The sequence below is a fragment of the Canis lupus genome, chromosome 5 (genome assembly GCF_003254725.2).
Source record: "Canis lupus dingo isolate Sandy chromosome 5, ASM325472v2, whole genome shotgun sequence".
Taxonomy (NCBI): Eukaryota; Metazoa; Chordata; class Mammalia; order Carnivora; family Canidae; genus Canis; species Canis lupus.
The window spans coordinates 40,228,549-40,248,357 of NC_064247.1; the positions used below are offsets into that span (position 1 = coordinate 40,228,549).

A 19,809-nucleotide genomic window follows, 5' to 3' on the forward strand; every position below is an offset into this window, starting at 1 on the left:
ATATGTTGATTTAATCGATTATAAATCTCTTGGCTTGGGACACCTGGGTGGCTCAGCAGTTGAGCATCTGCCTTTGGCTCAGGGCATGATAAATAATAAATAAATAAAATATTTTAAAAAAATCTCTTGGCTTAATGTTCCAAAACTAATTCTTTTTTATTTTTAAAAGATTTTATTTATTTATTCATGAGACACAGAGAGAGAGAGAGAGAGAGAGGCGCAGAGACACAGACAGAGGGAGAAGCAGGCTCCATGCGGGGAGCCTGATGTGGGACTCAATTCCGGGTCTCCAGGGTCACACCCTGGGCTGAATGTGGCGCTAAACTGCTGAGCCACCTGGGCTGCCCTCCAAAACTAATTCCTAAGCATAAAACCACCACAATTGGGCTGTCTTTTGGGATGATCAAAGAAGGATAAATATCCCATCCAAACAGTATTAAGAAAATCAGAGCAAAAATTCAGGTCAGGGGAGGTAGCAACAGTGCAGACTCTACTTTGACTATTTGTACTATAATTGTCTTAGAAAAAATACTTTCTACGGTATTAAACTAATTTTTGATACAGAAATCAATATGCAAACAAAGACAATTCACCAGCAAGTTCAGTCACCCAAACTTTTCAGGGAGAAAGAATACAACACTGAAAATCTGCTGTGCGTCGGCAGCCAGGAAAAGCAGCTTAAGAGAACAGAGTTGATCATGTTTTCCATGGAGCGACTTGAACATTTCAGAAGGTCACGGCCAAGTTCAAGGACTGGAACTTTAATATTCCATGAATTCAGTGGAAAGACCTCCAGTTTCCCTCCCATCCAACGTGATGATTACACAGACCCAGAAAAGCAGAACTTTCTTCTGGAACATAAAACCTGTCCTACAGTGGGACCCTCTATTCCCTTCCCTTTTCTGTTCTTCCATAATGAAGCCTGGAGAATTGGTACCAGGCCATGTCTTTGGGACCATGAACTAGCTCCATCTAAAGGAACAACGCCCATGATCACTTCCTTAGAAGAACAAATGAGCATAGACACTTAGAACCAACAGCTGACCCTATAAAAGGACTTTAGTCTCAGTCTTCTAACAGAAAGGACAGGGATCCCTGGGTGGCGCAGCGGTTTAGTGCCTGCCTTTGGCCCAGGGCACGATCCTGGAGACCCGGGATCGAATCCCACGTCGGGCTCCTGGTGCATGGAGCCTGCTTCTCCCTCTGCCTATGTCTCTGCCTCTCTCTCTCTCTGTGGTACTATCATAAATAAATAAAAAATTTTTTAAAAAAGTAAAAAACTCATTTGAAAAAAAAAAAAAACAGAAAGGACAGTCATGGGGCACCTGGGTGGCTCAGTGGTTGAGTGTCTGCCTTTGGCTCAGGTCATGATCCTGGGGTCCTGGGATCGAGTCCCCACTGGGCTTCCTGCAGGGAGCCTGCTTCTCCCTCTGCTTACGTCTCCGCCTTTCTTTCTGTGTCTCTCATAAATAAATAAACAAAATCTTTTTAAAAAGAGAAAGGAAGGACAGTCACAGGGGAGAACGTCCTCATCCTCTACCTTCACTGCTACAGCCACAATGACCCCTGCCATACTCACTCAATGTGAGTACATCATCTTTTCAGTTAACAGACACTGATTGGTTATTAACATAAGCATCCATCATTGATAACATGTCATTCCTGTTCCTGGAGCTTACGGACATATTATTACTCTAACACGTAATCCAATCTTCTCTCCTGGCATGGGCATCACTTGACTGAAGTGCACTGAAACTTAATAGGAATGTGGTGTTTTTGATTAAATGTGGCAGAGAGAGTGTAAATATATAAATTGTTTTAAGAGTAATAAAGGATAAAATATTAACCTACTGAATGGAAGTGGGGTATCCAGCCACATTTTATTTGCTTTACATAATGACTGTTGCTTTTATAATATTGAATCCCTTGTTCCCTTCAAATTCCTGAAGATTTCTTTTTCTCCTCCTCCTCCTCCTCCTCCTCCTTCTTCTTCTTCTTCTTCTTCTTAATGTTTCAGCCCCAGAAAGAGTTGTGTTTCATTAATAACTGGCTTCTTTTCATTTTGTCACCATGAATCAGGTTTCCCTCAGCCAGAAGAGGCTACAAGCTAGCAGCCTCCCCCAAGGCACTTGGGACAATCATGTCATTTGCACACAGGAGTTGTGTGGTTTTTAACCAGTCAGTCCGTCTCTTCTAAGTTGTCAAATTCATGTGTGCAGTTACTCGTAATATTCCTTTTGATCCTTCTCAGTCTGCAGGGTTTGGAGTGATAACTTGTTTTGTTCCCTATGTAATCTGCATTTTCTCTTTTCTTCTTTATCAGTCTTGCTAGAGGCTTGTCAACTTTATTTTATTTTATTTTTAAGATTTTATTTATTTATTCATGAGGGATGCACAAAGAGAGGCAGAGACATAGGCAGAGAGAGAAGCAGGCTCCCTGTGGGGAGCCTGATGTAGGATTCGATTCCAGGGCCCCAGGATCATGACCTGAGCCGAAGGCAGATGCTCAGCCACTGAACCACCTGGGTGCCCCAAGCAATGAGGTTTAAGCGAAATGACATGTATAAGAACCTAGAGCAGAACCTGAAATATGGATATTTTTATAAAATGTGATTTCCCCCCAATACACATATCTTCCTTAATAGAATCCCTTACTTTGGAATTATGGCAGTTAAAAAAAAAAAGAATCGACCTGTACCAGTATCTGAAGCACCTTCCTCAGGGTTTCAGCCTTTGCTTTCTTGAGACATGTTTTTTTTTCCCCTCAGAATTATACTTGGCTCAATGTTATGTCTAGATTTACATACACAGCTGACCCTCAAATAACACAGTTACACATTCGATAAAGTGTTAGGAGCATCAACTCCCAGCACAGTTGAAAAATCTGTGTATAAGTTTTGACTCCCTGGGGATCCCTGGGTGGCTCAGCAGTTTGGCGCCTGCTTCGGGCCAGAGCATAATCCTGGATCCCGGGAGAGTCCCACATCGGGCTCCCTGCATGGAGCCTGCTTCTTCCTCTGCCTGTGTCTCTGCCTCTCTCTCTCTCTCTCTCTCTCTCTGTGTCTCTCATGAATAAATAAATAAAATCTTAAAAAAAATAACTTTTGATTCCCTGACAATTTACCTACTACTGTTGGCCAGAAGCCATACTGATAACATAAACAGTCAATTAACACATATTTTGTATGTGATTATGTACTACATACTGCATTCTTACAATGAAGTAGGCTAGAGAAAAGAAAATTGTATTAAGAATATCATAAGAGGGGCACCTATATGGTGCAGTTGGTTAAACGTCCAACACTTGGTTTTGGATCAGGTCATGATCTCAGGGTTGTGAGATAGAGCCCTGTGTTGGGCCCTACACTCAGCACAGAGTCTGCTTGAGATTCTCCCTCCCTCCGTATGTCCCCTCCCACTGTTCATATGTGTTTAAATGTGCTTTCTAAAATAAATACATTAAAAAAATGAAATCACAAAAGAAAATGCATTTATAATACTGTGCTATATTTATTTTAAAATCTGCACATAAGCAGATGGGCACAGTTCAAACCTGTGTTGTTCGAGGGTCAACTGCATACAAATTTAGGATTCTCAAGAACTCTAAATAAAAAATCCAGAACTAGTGAGTTCAGCAAGTTCACAATATATAAGCTAAACACATAAAAATCAATTGCACTTCATTATTCCACCAATGAACACCAAAATTAAAAATACAGTCACATAACATTTATAATTGCAAAACAAAGAAAGAAAGACGTGTAAATATAACAAAATAGGTACAGGATTTGTATGCTGAAAACACAAGACACTGCTGAAACAAATCAAATATTTAAGTGGAGAGACATATCATGTTTGTGTTTTGAAAGACTCAACATAGTAAAGATGTCAGTTCGAGAAGATTTCTTTATATATAAATGAGATTAGTTGAAAATTTAAATGAAATGGAAAAGGAACTAGACTAGATAAAAACAACTGTGGAAAAGAAGAATAATATCAAAGAATCAGTGTACTCGATTTCAAGACTTTTTTATAGCTACAATAATCAAGACTACGAAATATTGGCAGAGAGACAGACACATAGATCAGTGGTACAAAACAGAAAACCCAGCAATAAATCCACACAAATATGCCCAACTGTCTTTTGACAAAGCTGCAAAAGCAATTCAGTGGAGGAAAGATACCCTTACCCTTTTCAACAAATGGTGCTAGAGTGATTGGACATCCATAGCAAAAAAGTGAACCTTGACTTAAGTCTCATAATCATGGAAAAAATAACTAAAATGAATCCCCTGTATAAATGCAAAATATAGGGGTTCCTGGGTGGCTCAGTCAGTTACACATCTGCTTTCAGGTCAGGACACGATACTAGGGTCCCTGCTCAGCAAGAAATCTGCTTCTCCCTCTCCCTCTCCCCCTGTTTGTGCTCTCTGCAAATAAATAAATAAAAGCTTTAAAAAAATAACAAAAAATAAAAGGAAAATGTAAAACAATAACACTTTTAGGAAAAAAACAAAAAATATCAAGATCTGGAGCTGGGCAAAGGATTCTTAACCTTAACATCATAAGTCCAACTCATAAAAGAAAAAAAAAAAGGTCAATTGAACTTCAAAATTAAAGACTTCTGCTCTGTGAAAGACCCTATTATGAAGATAAAAAGACAGGATTGGGAAATTGGGAGTAGATTGGGAGAAAATATTTACAAACCAAATATACAACAAAGAAATAGTATCTAGAACATATAAAGAGCTCACAGAACAACAGAAAAAAAAAATCAAGCACTCCAGCTGGGAAATGAGTGAATGACATGAAAAAATATTTCGCTGACCATTTTTGTAATATGATAAACACATGAAAAAATGCTCAACATAAAAAAATGCTCAACATTATTAGCCATCAGAGAAATGCAAATTAAAACTACAATGAAATATCACTACACACCTATCCCAATGGATAAATTAAAAAGTGACCACAGCTCATGCTGGTGGGGGTGTAGAATGCTGTAGCCACTCTGGGGACACATTTTGGCAGTTTCTTTAAAAGCTAAACATGCAACTACCACACAATCCAGAAATTGCACTCCTGGACATTTTTTCTTTTTATTTATTTATTTATTTATTTATTTATTTATTTATTTATTTATTTTTGTGGGCATTTTTTTCTAAGAGAAATGCTCACACAAAATGTCCACACAAAACCTGAACATGTGTGTTTATGACAGCTTTTTTTTTTTAAATAAAGATTTTATTTATTCATTCATGAGAAACACACAGAGAGAGAGGGAGGCAGAGACACAGGCAGAGGGAGAAGCAGGCCCCATGCAGGGAACCCGACGTAGGACTCGATCCGGGGTCTCCGGGATCACACCCTGGGCCGAAGGTGGTGCTAAACCACTGAGCCACCTGGGCTGCCCATTTATGACAGCTTTATTCGTAATAGCAAAAAACTGGAAACAACTCGGATTCATGGGTATATCCATACCATGAAATACTATGAAATAATTAAAGAGGAACAAACTTTTGACTCCCACAACAACCTGGATTAAGGTCCAGAGAATTATTCTGAATATAAAAAGCCAGTCTCCCAAGCTTACATGCTGTATGATTCCATTTATATAATATTCTTGAAATAACAAAGTCATAGAAATGGAACAGATTAGTGATTGCCCCGGTTAAAAAGGGGGTGAGGGTGGGGGACAGGGAACTGAACATGGCTATGAAAGGACCACAGGAGGGATCCTTGTGGTGATGGAAATGTCCTATAACTAGGCTCTCCTGATGTCAGTACCCTGGTTGTGATATTTTACTATTGTTTTGCAAGACGGTACCATTGGGGGAAGCTGGATAAAGGTACAGGGAATCTTTCTCTATTATTTCCTGCAATACAAATCTATATTTGTTGCAAAATTAAAAGTTTATTTTAAAAACATGAAATATATCTTCAACTTTTATACTGACTTTAATTTACATTTTGGTGAAAATTTATATAAAAACTATACATTTTGGGATGCCTGGGTAGTTCAGTGGTTGAGCATCTACCTTCGGCTCAGGGCATGATCCTGGGGTCCTGGGATTGAGTCCCACATTTGGCTTCCCCACAGGGAGCCTGCTTCTCCCTTTGCCTGTGTCTCTGCCTCTCTCTGTGTGTCTCTCATGAATAAATTAAAACATCTTTAAAAAAAAGATACACTTTGAATATCATTAGTTTTTTTTTTTTTGAGGATGATTCTAAATCATGAAGTGATAAAAATTAGAACATACTAGAATGGAACGCAGGAGGAAAAAAAGCTGAGAAGAATTTTTTTTTTAAAAAAAGAACAAACTTTGCCACATAAAATTCAATCATTCCTGATAAAAACAATGAAAATGAGCAAGAAAATTATTTTAATCAAATCCACAACCTAAAGTATCATCTGAAATCCCTGAAACTTCATATTCCTTACTGGAATACTTAATTACTGAGCAGAACATGAGGAAGAAACAGTGGGAATGAATTTGTATTCTTGCCCCAGCCCTCACCAATGTCAGGGTGTGCCTGCCCAGCCCACTCTCCTTTCTTAGGAGAAAAAACTGTTTATAATTATCTGACCCCAGGAGCGAACTATTTTACTTAGCAACACAAAAACAGTCTTTACACAATGTTACTGCACACTGAATTTTCTAGAAATGCAACTCATCAGCAAATCAGGGAAGACAGCACTTTGTGTTGTTCAGAAGTTTACTCTGAGTTGCCAGCATTATTGTCATGGGTGTCAACCATGTGTGGATGTCTGAACCCTGGACACTGCACCCTGCCCTGACTCACACCTGTTTACATGCACTTAGCCTCCAGCATTTACAGATTGAGAAAATATGATATTTTGTTAGAACTTCTTTCCTTTTATTTCTCCTCTACCTTATAGGTTATGGCGTGATACTGATTTTTTTCCCCCAGTAATGTATATAGATAGGTTATACTATCAGCGAATTTCATTTCAGGATATTAAAGGCTGCATTACATAATATCCGTTGATTAAAAAAAAAAGGTGGGGGGAAAAGCAGGACCACTAGGTGGAACCTCTGCAACGAGGACCTTCAGAATGCACTCTGGTGCTCCTTTCTCCTTGACTGAATTTTACTTGCAAAGCTGTGCAGGGCAAAATAACTGCAGCCAGCTGACCATCTCCGCAAAGCACGAGTAGCTAACTGCAAGAGCAGTGGTGCAAGAAGGGGAATACTGCGCCACCTTCCGGCAGACACCAAAACAACAAAAGGAAAAAAGTGGCAAAACTTCAGGCTTACTGCCCTCCGCATGGCTCACCCTGGCCAATGCAAAATGCGTTTCCTTGTTTCCTTCTTCCTTCACCTGAGCACAAAAGATAGGACCTCACGCCTCAATGGTATCCTCTACAATGGAATCGCTTTTCGATTCTAATTCTGGACACAGACTTCCCTCTGTAAAGGATGATCCTAGAAGAATCACTAGATGTATGTGGTAAGTTTTGCAAGTTCATAAAAGGGGAACCACCTGAGAAACCCAGGTAAACATGCACCTGTGAAATAAAGTTATTGAAAGAAATAGGAAATTTTTAGGAAATCTTTAATGTGCATTCTCAGTGAAAGTCAAGGAGCTTTTTATAGCTTCGAAGCTAGAGCAAGAAGTCATGAAGAAGAAATAATTTGAGATCAGAGAAATTAGGCTAAAGATTAAAAACACAATAGCTGAAGTAAAGAAATGCAAAGCAAAGCGTAGGAGGTGGTAAACTTTAAGAAATCAGAAGATGGGGGCTGCTGAGTGGTACAGTCAATTAAGCCTCTGACTCTTGGTTTCCACTCAGGTCATGATATCAGGGTCCTAGAATCCAGCCCTACTTCAGGCTCCACTCTCAGCACAGACTCTGCTTGAGATTCTCTCTCCCTCTGCTCTTTCTGCCTGTGCTCACTCTCTCTCTTGCAAATAATTTTTTTTTGCAAATAAATAAATCTTAAGGAAGAAAAAGAAATCAGAAGATGAATGAAAGTCATCAAAGAATCAAAGAAAATATATGATGTGGAAGATATACCCAGAAGACCAAACATACACATATGTGAATCTCCTGAGGGAGAGTCCAGGTTAAAAAAAAAAAATCAAAGTAATAACAGAGCATCTGGAGGACATTTACTCAATCCATCACCAACCCTATTACCAACCCCGAGCAAAACAGAAAGGAGAGAACTAAACATGCAAACATTATCTCAAGCAAACGTTCTGCATCCTATTTAATAGCAAAGACATCGTAAAATGAAAACATGGACATCACTAACATTTAATACAACTTGGGTTGGGTTTCCCACACAATATAGCAGAAATCAGAAATAAAAGACATAACTACTGGATGTCACTCACCATCATAGAAATGCAAACAAAAACTATAATGAGATATCAACCTCACACTAGTCAGAATGGGTGAAATCAATAACACAAGAAACAACACGTGTTAGCGAGGATGTGGTGAAAAAGGAACCCTCTTGCACTGTTGTCAGGAATGCAAACTGGTGCAGCCACTGCGGAAAACAGTACAGAGGCTCCTCAAAAAGTGAAACATAGAACTACCCTACAATCCAGGAATTGTACTAGGTATTTACTAAAAAAATAAACACTAATTCAAAGGGATATATGCACCCCTATGTTCATAGCAGCATTATTTACAAGAGCCAAACTATGGAAGCAGTCCAAGTGTCCATCAACTAATGAATGGATAAAGATGTGGTGTATATATGTGAGGGAATATTACTCAGCCATAAGAAAGAAGGAAATCTTGCCATTTGCAATGACATGGATGGAGCTGGAGAGTATAATGCTAAGTGAAATAAGTCAGAGAAAGACAAATGCCATATGATTTCACTCATATGCAGAATTTAAGAAATGAAATAAACAAAGGGAGGAGAGAAAGAGAGAGAGAGAGAAGCAAACCAAGAAACAAACTCTTAATTCTAGAGAACAAACCACCGGTGGTCACCAGAGAGGAGGTGAGTCAGGAGGATAGGTGACATAGGTGATGGGGGTTAAGAATACACTTATCATGATAAGCGCTGGGTAATGTACAGAGTTGCTGAATTACTATATTGTGCCCGTGAAACTAATATAACACCTTATGTTAACTACACTGGGATTAAAATGAAAAACTTAACAACAATGACAACAAAAGGTACAATTACTGGAATGGAGGAGACAAAAAGCATTGATATCTGCAGCTGATATAATCGTCCACTTAGTATTCTAACTCATGAGAATCAATGGGAAACCATTCATAAAAGGAAACCACTAGTACCAGTGAGGGAGGGAGGGAGTTACAAATTAAATACTAGGAAATTTCTACTTAAAAAAATACAATGAGGGGCGCCTGAGTGGCTCAGTCAGTTAAGCATCTGACTCTTGATTTCAGCTCAGGTCATGATCTCAGGGTCTGGGATTGAGCCCCACATCAGGCTTCATGCTCAGTGGGGAGTCTGCTTGAGGATTCTCTCTCTCCCTCTCCCTCTGCCTCTCCTCTCCCTCCCATGCGCATTCTTTCTCTCTAATAAATAAATCTTTTAAAAAAAAGTACCATGAGTGCTTACGTCAGCACAGCACATTCTAAAATTAGAATGACAGAGAAGTTAGTATGGAAGGTGACACACAAATTTATGAAGCATTCCATATTAATAAAATGACTAAGGAGGGGCACCTGGCTGGCTCAGTCAGTTAGAGCATGTGACTCTTGATCTTGGGGTGGTGGGTTCAAGTCCCATGTTGGGCCTAGAGCTTACTTAACAAAATGACTAAGGAGTCCCATGCACATAGTATTAAAAGTATAAAACTTAGACATAAATTCAACAATGAGAGGAGGAAGTGGAGGGGGAGAAAAAGAAAACCAAGCTTTATTGAAAGACAAAAAGGAAATCTCGGAGAAATGGAGAGACACCCACATTTCTGAATAGAAAGATTATAAAAATGTCAATATTTTGGGGGGAAATTCAGGGAAAGCTCCCACCTCTGTGAACCACAAGCTCCAAAAAAGAACCCAGGGGCACCAACAAGCCCAAACCAGCTCTCCACCTTTTATTTCGGTGCTAGGGAAGAAGGAAACCCTTGGCCCAACTCCAAAGCCCTGACTGACCACACACTCCTGGGACATGCAGGGAACCACTGTAGGTACCATCAGGCAAAGAATCCAGGGCTTGATTGACATTAGTACCAAGTTCAAAGCCTCCTCACACCAGGGTTACTCCAGGCACTGCTGGAAGTTAAAATTCATTCCTGGTCCCTCGATGATGAAGGGATAAAGAGAATGTGGTACTTACACACAAGAGAATATTATTCAGCCTTTAAAAGGAAGGTAGTTTTAGATGAACCATGAAGACATGCTAAGTGAAATGAGCTGGTCACAGAAGGACAAATACTGTATGATTCTCTTTACATGAGTTATCGAAAGGAGCCAGACTCTTCCCTGCATGGAGGCAGAGTAGAACAGTGGCTGCTGGGGGCTGGGAAGAAGGGGAAATGAGAGTTGCTGTTTAGTGGGTGGGGTTTCAATCATGCAAGATACAACAGCTCCAGGGGAGACTGGGTGGCTCAGGGATTGAGCTTCTGCCTTTGGCTCAGGGAGTGATCCCGGGGTCCTGGGATCAAGTTCTGCATCGGGCTCCCCATAGGGGGCCTGGTTCTCCCTCTGCCCATGTCTCTGCCTCTCTGTGTGTCTCTCATGAATAAATAAATAAAATCTTAAAACAAACAAACAAACAAACAAAAAAACCCCAGGTCCAGAGATCTGCCATACAAAATGGTGCCCATAGCTAACAATACCGGATTTGTTAAGGTGGTAGGGGTCATGTTAAGTGTTCTTACCAGAAGAAAAAAGTGAACTTAAATGTAGAAAAAGATAGAAGAAAAATGAAAATTCTGAATCTACAGTATTAATTTTTTTAACCACAAAACATACTCATCAATGATCCATATAGTATTATGGAAAAAAAAAAAACAACAAACCAAAACAAAACGCAAAACCTCGTTCCTGGCATTCTGTGATTGTGCAGGCTGTCATCCCCAAACAGACGCGGTGCCCCCTCCTCCGCCCTCAACAACCGCAGGACCCCTGAGAACTCCCGGTGGAAATCGGCGCACCCCTAATTCTGAGCCTCATTTCTGAATGTCCTATCACTTCTGAGGCTGAATGATGCCCCCAGCTTCCTTTTCCAGCCGGTCTGTTCTTTTCTCACATTTCCAGATCCTACGGGCCAGGAGCTGGTGTGGGTGTCCTCCCCACCCCAAACTGTCACTTTCCAACTGTCTCTCCTCCATCCTGCCAAAGGCCCCCATCCATCTCTGAAGTCCATGCTGTGGAACCCAACATCCTCTTCCCTTCGTAGTCATCCACTGACCACCCTTCACCCCAATTTCTCAAGACCCTCACATCCCGGCTCATGAAGCAATCTCCCTGTATGCGGGCCTAACCTACCCACTCTCTGGCCTCTTATTCCCGAGACCTCCATCATCCTTCTACCTCCACTCTCATGCCAGCAAGCCAACCCATACCATAGTTTCTCGGGCTGTTTTCTCATTGGCAAGTTCCAGTCTCAATATGTACTAAGCTTGACCTTGCATAGTCTGCTTAATTTCCCTGATCTAGAAAATGGCAAGGAGAGTGATGATCCTGTGTCCTAGGGTTATTGTGGAGACTTAAGGAGATAATACTTATCAAGTCCTTAGAACAGTGGTGAGCACACAGCGTGCAAGAATGTGAGCTATGGATGGTAATTCCATTAATAGACGAAGATGATGGGGGAAGAAAACAGGTTCCCCAACCCTGGCAAAGATTATGGCAGAGGGAAGAATTCAGACTGGGTGTGATTTTAGGAACACTGCCAGACCCACTTGAGCCTGTTCCTTCGTATGTAACATGGCAATAAGAACATCCACCTTCTGTGTTAGAGGAATTAGTGCCTTCCCATGTCAAAGAGGACAAGCATCTTAGATCGTGGAGCCTAAGCTACTCTGGGTCTGATGCATGTAACTGAGGACACGAACGCCTTTCTGGAAGCGAGCCTGCTTTGACGCTGGAATCACGGCTGCTTCGTCCTCTGGGATGTCTGAGATTCCGTGAGCATTATCACAGAGTTTGGCCAAGGTGCAACTGGCACTGAATATTCCATTTACTTAACTCTGAGAAAACACTGATACCAATTTAAAATAATGCATTCTTTTAATTCCCACACGTGCTATGTTTAGAACCGTCTAAATGAACACTTTTGTAAGTAGGGCCAGTTTTTATCATGTTCATCCATGGGTACCTCCTCCTGGACAAGCGCTGTGTCCAGAAGGGACACGTGTACCTGTCAGATCTCAGCTCACTTGCCCCACAGACATTGTGAGCAGAAATCTGACCCTACGTCTACCTCAAACCTACTGGGAGAATCAGCAATCCCACTCTGAGCTATAAAACCCAAAGGATCAGGAGCAGGGACTCAGACAGCTATTTACATACCAATGGTTGTAGTAACATTATTCACAGCATCCAAGAGGTGAAAATGACACAGATATCCATTGATGGATGAATGGATAAACAAAGTGTGGTACATGCATACAACGTAATAGTATCCAGCATTAATAATATTAATGGTATCCAACATGGAAGGACCTTGAGGAGGTTATGCTGAGTGAAATAAGTCAGACACTAAAGACTGCCTGATTCCACATATGTGAAGTTCCCAGGACAGGCAAATTCATCGAGGCTGAAAGTAGAATGGTGGTTGCCAGGGGCTAGGGGAGGAAGGAGCAAGGGTTAGTGCTGAACGGGGTAGAGTTTCAGCTGTGCAAAAAAGAAGTGCTCTATGGGTGGATGGTAGAGATGGCCATGCAACAGTGTGAATGTGTTTGATGCCCCACTGAGCTGTGCACTTAGAAAGAAATGCTTAAGATGAGGGGCGCCTAGGTGGTTCAGTCCTTCAAGTGTCCAACTCTTGATTTCAGCTCAGGTCATGATCTCAGGGTTGTGAGATCGAGTCCTGTGTTGGGCTATGGGCTGAAAGTGGTGCCCGCTGAAGACTCTCTCTGCCTCTCCCTCTCCCTCTCCCCATTCTTGTGATCTCTCTCTCTCTCTCTTAAAAAAAAAAGTTTAAAATGATCATTTTTATGTCATGTGTGTTTACCACAATTAAAAATAACCCATCAGAAGAGTTGAGGGCTGTTGACTCCACCTTCAAAATACACCCAGAGCCTGACACCTGCTCCCAGCTCCACAGCTACCACCCAGCCCAGGCCACCTCCTTCCCAGCCTGGGCTCCCACTTCATTCATCCTTGCTCAGCAAGCAGCCAAGGACTCCCTTCAGAATGAAGTCAGATCATGTCACTCTTCTGTTCCTTGGCCTTTCTGTCCTGGTCTTCCCGCTGCTGTCCTCCTCGGGTCACCCCTTTTTACCCCGCTGACTTCATCACCTCTTCCAAGCAGGTCTATGTGGTTCTGTGAACACAGGCATCTCTGTCCTGCTCACTGACGATTCCTTTTTCCTAGAACAGTGCTGGGCACATAGTAGGCACTCAAAAATATTTGTTGAATTTAACAAATGATTAAAAGGAGGATTGCTTCTCACGTCTGGTAGTTACACCTTTGGGCAGAATGCGGGCTCCTAACGGCAGAGTTTTGATAAGGCTGCCATCTAGTGGCTGGATTCCTCGGTAGCTTTGTGGGCGCTCTCCCCAACATTCCCTGGGACCCTGAGGTGAGCACTGGATGTGGTAAGGAGTGAGGCCATGTAATGTTTGTCCTTCTCCAATTGACTTACTTCACTCAGCATAATACCCTCCAGTTTCATCCACATCGAAGCAAATGGTGGGTATTTGTCGTTTCTAATGGCTGAGGAATATTAGTGAAAATATCAGAGAGGGTGACAAAACATGAGAGACACCTAACTCTGGGAAACGAACAAGTGGTAATGGAAAGGGAGGTGGGCGGGGGGTTGGGGCGACTGGGTGATGGGCACTGAGGAGGGCACTTGGCGGGATGAGCACTGGGTGTTATGCTATATGTTGGCAAATTGAACTCCAAAAAAAATAAAAAAATAAAAAAAAAATTTAAAAAAAGGAGGGAGGGATCCCTGGGTGGCGCAGCGGTTTGGCGCCTGCCTTTGGCCCAGGGCGCGATCCTGGAGACCCGGGATCGAATCCCACGTCGGGCTCCCGGTGCATGGAGCCTGCTTCTCCCTCTGCCTGTGTCTCTGCCTCTCTCTCTCTCTGTGACTATCATAAATAAATAAAAATTTAAAAAAAAATAAAAATAAAAAAATAAAAATAAAAAAAGGAGGGAGGCCAACTGCCTACCCGCAAGGGACCACTCGGTTCTCTAAATCAACTCCTAAAGGTGAGATGAGATATGCACAATGGGAGGAAAGGAAGAAGGACACGTCCGGGCTGTAATGCAGACAGGTTAAATAACACTGATCTTGAGGATCAGTAGGAGCACATATTGAGTGTGGAAGCGCTGGGTGGGCATGCTAGTTACAAAGCCAAACTCGTTTGGCCTTTCTTTTTTTTTTTTTTTTTAAGATTTTAAAAAATTTATTTATTCATGAGAGACACAGAGAGAGAGAGAGGCAGAGACACAGGCAGAGGGAGAAGCAGGCTCCTCGCAGGGAGACCAATGCAGGACTCGATTCTGGGACTCCAAGATCACGCCCCAGGGCCAAAGGCAGGGGCTAAACCGCTGAGCCACCCAGGGATCCCCTCGTCTGGCCTTTCTGAAGCCAAATTTCCTGACTTGGATAAAGGACCACATTGTCACTTTTTTTCTCCCAAGATTTTACTTATTTACTTGAGACAGAGAGAAGGGAATGCGCACCCGTGTACACAAGGGGGAGGAGGGTGGTGGAGACACAGAGGGAAAGGGAGAAGCAGACTTCTCGCTGAGCAGGGATGTGGGGCTTGATCCCAGGACCCTGGGATCATGACCTGAGCCAAAGGCAGATGCTTAAATGACTGAGTCACCCAGGCACTCCTAACCAAAGAATTTAAAACATAACACTATATTATAATTTATTTTTTAAAAAGATTTTTATTTATTTATTCATGAGAGACATAGAGAGAGAGGCAGAGACATAGGCAGAGGGAGAAGCAGGCTCCTCACAGGGGCCTGATGCACGACTCAGTCCCAGGACCCCGGGATCACGACCTGAGCCAAAGGCAGATGCTCAACCACTGAGCCACCTAGGCATCCCTATATTATAATTTCATGACAAGATCCTTTTTAAGATTGGTACAGTTGAAAGAAAACACAGATAATACATACCATACATTATAGAAAACCTGTCCCAAAGCCAAAATTTCGAAATCTAAGACTTGAGGGCCATAGAAATAATTCTGTCCCTTAAGAGTCTACATATGATTTATAATTATATCTTTCCTTAAAGAAGAAATCAACTATATCTTTTAACATATAGAGAACTGATGTAAGTCTGGTAAATCCAGCATCCAATGGAGATGCCATTTCTAACACAATTATTCACATCTTTGTCTTCATGGTATGGAGATTTAAAAACCTGCACTTATTACTTGTACCAGTACTTTCCTTTCCTGGTTTCACATGTGTGGAAAAAAAAAAAGACAAAATGTGATGCAGTGTTCAAATGATTACCTGACACTCCTGGACATCTGCAGAGGTGGGACACCTCCAGCCCAGAGGCACTGGCTGATGGGCAGCATCACCCACCATGCAGCCCAACAGCTGGCTCATGATGCGTGGGTCTGGATTCACCAAGAGTGAGGCAGTTTGGGGATACATGACAAATGCACAAAAGCGCCAGCTGTCCCAAAGCTGATTAAAACACTGTGGAGGACTGGCTACATTTAAAAATAGATTTCCAGAGACAAAATGTAATTTTCAGATTCAACTCTATTAATCTAAAGGATGTAATTTCATTGTAACAAAGTATGTGGCAAACTGAATTCGAATGGGAATGATAGGAATAATAATTGTATCTTGCATTCCAGTAGCCCATTATAGTTTAGAGAGTACTGTCTTGAGGACATCTCCACATAGCAGGGTAGGGATTTCCTTAATTTGATAAATAAGCACCTGAATGCCCTGGAGGGGGGAGGTGGGAGTGAACCCACCTTAGGAGCCAGTATTAAACCCAAGTCTTTCTCTGGAATTTTGAACATAGGAAGAACATGCTGTGATCAAACAACCAAACAGTTCATTAACAAAAATGGTTAATAAACACTACAAAAGGCAAGTAGATGGGGAAGATTGGTCAAGGCAAAAGAAAAAAGTTTAGATTATAACCTGTATATTATTCTGTTTTTAATTTTTAAAGCACACATGTGTATCTATATGTTTAAAAAATTTCAAACAGGGGGCATCTGGGCGGCTCAGTTAAGTGTCTGACTTTGGATCAGGTCATGATCTCAGGATTCTGGGATTGAGCCCCACTCCCTGCTCAGCGGGGAGTCTGCTTCTCCCTCTCCATCTGCCCCTCCCCTCCACTCCTGTTCTCTCTCTCAAATAAATAAATAAAATCTTAATAAAATTTAAAAAATAAAAAAAATTCAAACAATATAGAAATGAAGGCTCTTTCCCTCACAACTTCCAATTCTGGTAACTCCTCAAAGATAATCATTTTTAATCCCTCCAGAAAAAAAGTTATGATTTCAAATACTAAATTACTGTATATTTTTAAAAATCACAGCAAGCGAGATCATAAGCACCATGTTATTTTCCCCACTTATTAATATACTTTGATCTTTCTCTATGGGTACAATTATGCCACCAACTGTGTACTGATACACACTCAGGTGTTGCCAGTATTTTACTGTTAAAATAATGTTACAACTGTCCACATAGATCATCATCCTCTTTCAAGTAAATCAGTAATATTAAATGCTAAGGAGCAGAAATCCTTGGTTAAAGATTATATGCATTTCAAATCTAGACAGATATTATCAAACTGTCCTTGTACAACAACTATACGTGGAGCGCCAGTTCCCTACGCCCTTAAGAACACCAGAAATAATCAACTGTTTTAGTTTGTTCATCTATGAGAGGAAATAGTATATTAATTCTTGTTTTGATTTACATCTCTTCACCTCTATGTGAGACTTAGCATCTTTCCTAGTACCTGTCTTTATGGTTTAATGTGAACTGCCCTTTTTCTATTCTTTTTTTCTTTTTCTTGTTGATTGATATAAACTCTTTGTGAATAAGCCTTTCGTTACATGTATTGCAAATAACTTCCCTGTTTTTACAAAGCAGTTTTTTATATTCAAAATGAATTTTCATCTTTTTTTTTAAAGATTTTATTTATTCATGAGAGACAGAGAGAGAGAGAGAGAGAGGCAGAGACATAGGCAGAGGGAAAAGCAGGCTCCATGAGGGAGTCCGACATGGGACTCGATCCCAGGTCTCCAGGATCAGGCCCTGGGCTGAAGTCGGCACTAAACCACTGAGCCACCAGGGCTGCCCAATTTTCATCTTTTCTTATATGGCTTCTGTGTTTGTTTCTACTTAGAAAGGCCCTTCCAAGACCAAGACTACAAATTGACTCTGAGGCTTTCTCTTTCCACATTCAGGGTTTCACTTCATAATACTGAAATCTTGAAATTTATTTTGATGAGAGGAATGAGATAAAGATTTAGCTTTATTTTTTTCCTGAAGACCCAATCAGTCATCATTTTCCAATGAATTATCTATCTTGATAAAAAAAAATGCTTTTATCCTATACTATCATATTACCCTCGGTGTAATCTGGATTTTCTCCCTTGTTCTGCTCAATTGCATACCTATTCTCCAGTTCCAAGATGCTTAAACTTAGCCCCTTGATTACTGTGTTTTAGAAATATTCTGGTTATTCTAGAATATTTAGTCTTTGAGATCAGAGCTTATCAACAGAGGCATTATTAAGACTTTGGGCTGGACAATTCTTTATTGTGGGGGGGCTGTCCTATGTGTTGTAGGATGTTCAGCAGCATCCCTGACCTCTACCCACTAGATGTCAGTAGCACCCCCCTTATTATGACAAAAATGTCCCTAGACAATGCCAGTTGTTCTTTGGATTAGGGTGGAAGGCAAAAAGGCCCCCAGTTGAGAACCACTGTTTTTGATAAATCCAATATCACTTTACTAGGGTTTGCACTCCAAATCAATTCCCACTGATATCTTAACTGAGATGAAGATAAAGTCATAGAATAATTTAGACAATGTTACTATATTTAAGATATACTTCTTATTATATTAATATATTTATATATAATTATACTTATATATTATTATTATATTTGATCTTCCTACTCAAGAACGATGGATGTCCTTCTACTTATTTACATCTTCTTCAGTGTCCTTCAAGAGAGTTTTAAGATTTAAAAAAAAATACAGGTTTTTGTAATATTAACTTTATTCCTTGGTATTTTACCTTTTACATTCCTTTATAAATGGGATCATTTCTTGTATTATTTATCTCTTCTAACCAGTTACTGATAAGAAAGCTATTTATATTTGATATTCTATAACCAACCACACACTTAAATCCTGTTGTATCTAACAGATCTGCAGGACATTCTAAGTTCTTTCTAATGCCACAATTTTCAGGAAATTTTAAGCATTTTTCTAAGCATACAATGTTATCCTCTGCAGAAAATCATTTTGTTTCTTCATTTCCAATATTTCTGTAGCTAGAGCTCTCCTGTCTCACTGCTTTGGCTAATGCTTGCAGAAAAATTTAGATGACAGTGGTAATGATGGGCAATCTTGAATCATTCTTGACTTTAGTGGCATACTTCCAAGATTTCACCCTTGAGAACAGCCCTGGCTTTGGCTTGAGATACATATATTGTATCCCACTAGAGAAGTATCTCTACATTTATAGTATATCCAAAGTTTGTTTTTAAATCAGGAAGTGCTAATTTTGCCAAGCGTGTCTTCCATCTCTATTGAGATGACCAATGGTTCTCCTCTGGTCTATTAATGTTGTGAAACAGATTATATTCCTAAATTTCCAAATACTAACACATTCTTGGAAAGCATAAGTCCACTCGGTTGCTATCTACACTCTTACTCTTTTAATTTTTTGTTGAATTCTATTTGCTTGTATTTCAATTCCACATTTTTACATCAATATTTGAGAGTGAGATGATTCTGTCTTTTTTTTTTTTTTTTTTTTTAGCGGTGCTGTTAACTTTTGGAATTAATGTTTAGGTTGGCATGATAAAAAAAAGTTCTACTTTCATTTGTTGTATTTTTAAAACCAAAAGTCTGTATTTAGTATGAAACCAGTCTTTAAAATAGTATAACCATTGTATAGAAATATGAGGCCCTGGGCAGCCCGGGTGGCGCAGCGGTTTAGTGCCTGCCTTTGGTCCAGGGCGTGATCCTGGAGACCAGGGATCGAGTCCCACATCGGGCTCCCTGCATGAAGCCTGCTTCTCCCTCTGCCTGTGTCTCTGCCTCTCTCTCTCTCTCTCTCTCTCTCTCTCTCTCTCTCTCTGTCTCTTATGAATAAATAAATAAAATCTTTAAAGAAAAAAAAGAAATATGAGGCCCTTACATCCAAAAAAAAAAAAAGTCACATATATTCTTTGTAGATTCAACTGTTTGAAAATTGAATAAATTAAAATATACCTTTAAAAGCTAATCTGGATTGTGGTGTTTGTGCAGAATGCAGAAATCATAAGAATACCACAGTTCGACATCCATTACAAATTAATAATGACATACTTCAGCTATTTTCCTGTCTTAGTTTATCAATACACAGATATCTGCATTAAAACAGTTGGACCATGGAAATCTTAGCTCTCTTATGTACGTCTACCTAAAGAAAATTAAATAC

General features: G+C 40.4%; 1 protein-coding gene and 1 long non-coding RNA gene across 7 annotated transcripts in view; one reads left to right on the plus strand and one right to left on the minus strand.

The window, feature by feature from the left end:
- Nucleotides 1-19,809, minus strand: part of SPECC1 (sperm antigen with calponin homology and coiled-coil domains 1) — a 280,247-nt gene that overhangs the window by 170,824 nt on the left and 89,614 nt on the right. The gene's annotated exons all lie outside the window — the stretch shown is intronic.
- Nucleotides 1-19,809, plus strand: part of LOC118354703 (uncharacterized) — a 57,030-nt gene that overhangs the window by 15,033 nt on the left and 22,188 nt on the right. The window lies entirely within an intron of this gene.